The sequence below is a fragment of the Protopterus annectens genome, chromosome 16.part0 (genome assembly GCF_019279795.1).
Source record: "Protopterus annectens isolate FY-2018-M chromosome 16.part0, PAN1.0, whole genome shotgun sequence".
Taxonomy (NCBI): Eukaryota; Metazoa; Chordata; order Ceratodontiformes; family Protopteridae; genus Protopterus; species Protopterus annectens.
The window spans coordinates 476,686,085-476,692,084 of record NC_056750.1 but is presented as its reverse complement, the minus strand read 5'-3'; the positions used below and the strand labels follow the sequence as shown (position 1 = coordinate 476,692,084).

The following is a 6,000-nucleotide window of genomic DNA, read 5'->3' as shown; positions in this document are numbered from 1 at the left end:
TATGTTAGGAATGATATGTTTCCACTGGTAGCCATTTGATATGTCGGGATCTGCTCAAGTGAGTCTGAAACAGAGACTGAATGGCCAAAAGAATGGATAAGTCTAAGATGGGTATTTCTCTTTAAGATATGGTGATTTCAGAGTTAGTATATATACGTTTGGGGGTGTGGGGGCTTGCCCTCCACATTGGGGGTGCAGGGGGCCTTGACCCCCTTCAAAAAACAAGTTTAAAGGAGAAGAGCAATGTTGAAGATTTGCTCTTCTTCTGTGTCTTTTGTCTTTTTTTTGGCTTTCAAATGCCAGTATTCATATGGAAGATATTTACACTAGCAAACTAACAAAATTAAGACAAGCATGAAGAACTTTATAGGTTAAGAATTTTGTTATTTCTTTCTTATTTATTTATTTTATTACTTATTTATTTTTGCAGACAACTACTAGCATGTCCATTTCTTCTTCTGGTGAATTATGTGTAGGAGTTGGCAAAAGAAGCTGGAATGGCCATTTGGGTGGATTAGGGTGATGTGACAATACATTGGCTGTCCTTTCCCAGATCATCGGAGGGGTTGGGATGCTGCACTGTTTGCATGATCTCTTGTGGATACTAGGATCATTGCAAATTCTGCTTCAGTTTTAGAGGGATGACAGATGGCCTATGCATGGCTTATGGAAGCATATGCTCTGCACAGCTTACAATGGTAGGGCTACTGACCAGCTGCTACAGGAAAATGGTTTCAGGCTGTACTTTGTTTACTCTCATTGCAACCTATCTCCAGAGCTGTAGCTAGGTATTCTAGGATCCTATGCTGTTCCATGATCTGACACCCCCATTGACTAAGCTGAGGAGCCAAAAAAAAAGCTTCTGCTTTTACATTTAAAACCGTAAGCTTTTTAGCAAGTGGCTTTGTACAGCTTATATCACAGCTTCAGTCTTTGCCACAAAAATTAAATTGGCATTCATTTCTTGAATGTCAGTACACAAGTAAATGCCAGTACTAATCTACTGACTAACAGACATCTGCGCATCACACCCCATAGCATCTTGCACCTAGGCCTATTACTCCATTCTCTTACCCTAACTATACCTCTGCTTCTCTCGTTAGTCTTAATAATAGAGTATCTGTTAGCTTCTGCTCATCATGGAGGGAAGAGGCTGCCTGTTAAAGGGTAACGCCTGAGAGAACTGTTGAGCATTTGAGTCTTGGGGGAGGGTATTGAAAAGCTGGGAGTGAGTGGGGCATTTACAGAAGATCGATGGGGAAAGAGAAAGGAAGCAAAAACATTTAATTATTAATTTTTGTTGACCAGGAAAGTCTGACTAGGACACATACTATTTCCAGTAGAAGTCCAGGGAGAAATGCTCCAGGTGCATGTCTTTGGAATGTGGGAAGAAACCGGAGCACCCAGAAAAATGACATTTGCCGTTTCCTATTTGTATTTTCTGACGTAGTTAAACAATATCTTATTGTTGCTTTCAGACTTTGATATCAAGCAGAGTCATTAAAGTTGGAAGATTTGGTAACTAAGTAGTTTCAGCATTTTTTCCTTCTAGACATGTTTTTAGAACTAGTTTAATTTTGAAAGGTTAGTAGTTCAACATTTTCTGTTGCATATCTTATTACACTGTCATTTGTCACCAATTGTAAGCATTACGAGTTTGCCTTAGCTTTGTTAAGGTATAGCTAGTCATTGTGAAATCCTTGCATTAACCATATCTGTGTGCATTGTTTTTCACCCACAGTTAGTTTAGTGTAGACTGTTACTTTTCTTGAGGAATACTCCGGAATCCATTTACATCATCATATCCCATCAAAAACCTTATATTATGTGTTGTGATCCTTTAAAATTGTCACTCACCTGGCCAGTACTGAAAGTATTCTGGAAATTATTTGTGTGTGAACATTCACTTAAAAGTCACTGTGATTGATCAACATTCCTGATCTGTCAGTGAAATAAACAAACAGGTCTTCCTCTCTCCAAGTAATTCCTTGCTGCTACAGCTTCAGGAGTGATTAGCTGCTGTTTATATGGATGATGTGGATTTCTCTCCCTTTGCGTTGGATATTTGTTAGATAATTCACATGTCTACATATCAGGGAAATATAAAGAACTGGTTGCATTGATTCCCTGCTTGCCACAGTCCCATAAGATGCGTGAGCTGGTTGCGCTGATTCCCTGCTTGCCACAGTCCCATAAGATGGGTGAGCTAGTTGCTTTGATTCCCTGTATGCCACAGTCCCATAAGATGGGCGAGCTGGTTGTGCTGATTCCCTGCTTGCTACAGTTTCATAAGGTGGACGAGCTGGTTGCACTGATTCCCTGCATGCTACAGTCCCATAAGATGGGTGAGCTGGTTGCACTGATTCTCTGTGTGCCACAGTCCCATAAGTTGGGCGACCTGGTTGCACTGATTCCCCATTTGGCATAGTTCCATAAGATGGACAAGCTGGTTGCACTGATTCCCTGCTTATCATAGTCCCATAAGATGGGCTGCCTATTGCCATCTGAACAAAGTCTTGCAAGGCATTGTTGCTGGGGTCCAGCCCCTAACACACACCATTAATTATGCACTTATACAGCATGTAGTATTATCCCAGTTTCTTGTTGAATTTCTAATCCTTCAACATTTGCTTAATTGTTTAAACACCTTGACATGTAGAGGAACAGATTCATGCTAGTTTCAGCAGTAATACGTCATTCTGTCGTGCATTTAAGGACCTCCTTCAATGCTGGACAGAGCCACATTTTTGAGGTGGCAAAAGAATTATATGTTACAGCCATAGGTACCCCCTATGTCTGTTACCTTTTGACTGATGACCCCCTAGCATTACTTGAAAATATATATCCTAAGGCTCTCTGTACCTGTCATGGGGACTTGTGCTGCTGGTTTGTCTTGATCTGAAACTTTTTGATTATCTGGAGCAAATTGAGCTGTGCCATTTTTAGGTGCTCAGGGAGGCAGGTTCTGGGCCTTGATCCCCCTGAATTTGTTTGGTGTCATACAGTCCTTTGATCAATGATGACTTTGTACCATCTCCGTCTTTTTAAAGTCCATTTCCTGTCTCATTCAGCTTTACAATTTTTACCTGTATGTCCTTTTTATTTACATTTATGACATAATATTTTTCTTCTAGTGCAATTGCATCTTTTTATTTCCCCTAACATATTTTCTTTCTACAACTGCTGTTCATTGAATAATTTGTCTTACCTATCACCTACCACTGCCCTTTTGTAGGTTCATAGGGGATTGATAACCTAGTAATCATAAGCCTAGCTGTTTCAACCCAATGTAATACTGTAGAGGTACTATTCATTATCCAAGATTGCATTTAGTGATGACTGCCCATGTCCAGGAGGGTTGTGGGTGCTATCCCCAGTAAGAATTTATGGTGCTTCATCCAGTCATCCAGGTTCCTCTTGAACAGTGTCATAGAGGTGCTCTGTTTCACATGAATTGGTAGCTGGTTCCAAAGACGTGGCAGTCGCTGGGAGATAAATCTGTCCCTACGCATGTCCTATTTAAGTGACAGGCCATATTTAAGTTCCTGGAATGAGTAGCACTAGACCCATTTGATTTACGGATATGCAGTAAGTTCATTAGGTTTGGGTCTTTGGTTTCGCTGTAGGCCAGGTATAAGTCTCACCTAAGAAGTCGATATGATACGGGGTATAGTGACAGGAATTTTAGTCAGTCTGTGTAAGGCATATGCTGGAGGCCCTTGATCTTCTTCATTAGAAACCGCTGATATCTCTTATTGCTGTAGATGCTTAGTATGGTACATACTGAATGGGGCATTATACTCCGTTATAGGCTAGATAAGTGCAGAGTATAGGGGTTTATAGCTTTGCTCTCGAGGTGATGCCTTTACTAATCAAGTGAGCTTTGTGGAAAGCTTTCTTTAGAATGGTAGACATGTGGTGGTCGAAGTTAAGGTCACGGTCAACCTGTTATCCCAGGTCCCTTACCATTTCATGGGTACTTAGGGTGTTGTTATTAGTAATTTGATTTATAGTGTGAAGGGACATTGTGCAAAGGGAATGATGATGCATTTCTTTGCATTCAGTTTGAGACCGTTACTAATACACCAGCCACTGGTCCTTGTGAGACCATCCTGGAGTATACTGACAACATTGGAGATTCAATGATTGCACCTAGTTTGCAGTCATCTGCAAACTTGGTCAGCCACAACCCTTTACTTTTGACCTGAACATCTGAAAAGTATATACCAAACAGTAGGGGGCCCAGCACTGACCTGTGGAAAAATGATGGTAACAGGTCTGCTGGTTGATGTGGAATGACCCACTTTGATGGTGTGTGTCTGGTTTGTAAGCCAGTTGGCAACCCATCTTACAACGAAGGAGTTTACATTCAGTTTGCTAAGTTTATTGGTAATGTTTTACTGTGGGATTGTGTCAAAGCCTTTGACAAGTCAAGGTATACTGTGTGCACAGATTTGCCCTCATCAATGGCTTGGAGACACTTGCAAAGAAATCCACCAAGTTTAACAGGCAGGATCTGCCCTTCACAAAGCCAAACTGGGTAGGATCCAGGGTTTGGAGGTCACCTATGTCTTTATTTATTCATAATGATACATTCCATGGCCTTACAGATGAGGCTGGTCAGGCTTGTGGGTCTGTAATTCCCTGTATCTGTTGCTAGGCCACCTTTGTCTAATATTTATTCTAATACATTTTTCTGATATGGTCTAATATTTCTATTCTCTTTTTTCACTATTGCATTACAGCTTCCTGTTATGGCTTTTAATGCTATGGACAGTACTCTTTTTTAACCCTTACATTTCTTTTCTCAAGCTGTTGCAGGAGCCCTCCCCCTTTTTATTTTTAACTTCCTCTCTACTTTATATTTTTCTTCTAAGGAATCCCCTACAATTTTGGCATATTTGTTTCTCCTTATTATAAACATACATTTGGGAATGTAGTTTAGTTATCTTGATACAAAGTCCGCCAACTTTCTATGCATTTCTAACATTTACCGTAGTATAGATTAGTAACTGTGGTCCTGTAACAAGTACTTGAAAGGTAAATCTTATGATGCTTGTTACTTCAGTGTTACATATGTTTAGCATTTATAGATCCAGATAAAGTCTCTCCTACATAAGTGATTATGAATCTGCCGTCATGAAGGGACACAACTATAGTTCTAATTGCTATGACATGAACACCATTAGAGCAAGTTAACAGCTTGGGAGGCCATCTTATTAAAATCTTTTAGCTACATATGGGGGGCTGGGCAGAAAAGATGAAGTTATTTGTCATCACTGGAGCATAAGAAGTGGGGATTTGCTGTACAGTATCATACCTGAGACAGTATAATTTCCTGGTTGCAAAGAAAATAGTAAAGTGACTGTTTTTTTGTTTGGAGTTTTTGGAGTCTGTATCCTGCTACCGGTCTCCATCTCCATCTTGACCAAGGGGAGGTTGTATGGTATACAGATGGGGGCTTTTATTTTTATTTCCTTACCTATATACAGGAGAATAAAACAATGCTGTTCAGTTGGTCCAGTCTTGCTAAGTATATAGTTATGAGTTTGCATAGGGCTTGGAGTGCAAAAAGGAGATGTGCTGGTCTTTACAGATGACATTTGCATGTACACAGTGATGCACGCACACAGTTTTCCTGGTGGAGACTATGGGATCCACCATTTGTGCTGCTAGGGGAGTGGTGGGGCTGTTTGGAGAGAATGCCCATGTAGTAGTTAGGTACACCATCCATTGGCAATCCACTGCCACCCCCCGAACACCTTGAGAGGTGTGTACTATATGGGATAGGGAGAAAAACACTTAATTTGTCTAAAATGATTATCCATGGCCATGTCTTGTAATGTAGGTCATGAGATTTCTGCTTCTTGAGTCTTCTACCTTTCTGCTCCTTTGCTGCCCACCTGCTTTGTGCCAGGCAGTGAAGGGTGGTGACATTACATTTGTCTAGAATGATTTTCCCCGGCCTTGTCTCATTCCACTCCCATCATCTTTCTTAGA

At 40.7% G+C, this 6,000-nt stretch overlaps 1 protein-coding gene across 1 annotated transcript in view; it reads left to right on the top strand.

The window, feature by feature from the left end:
• Positions 1-6,000, top strand: part of RALGPS1 (Ral GEF with PH domain and SH3 binding motif 1) — a 3,844,659-nt gene that overhangs the window by 706,108 nt on the left and 3,132,551 nt on the right. The window lies entirely within an intron of this gene.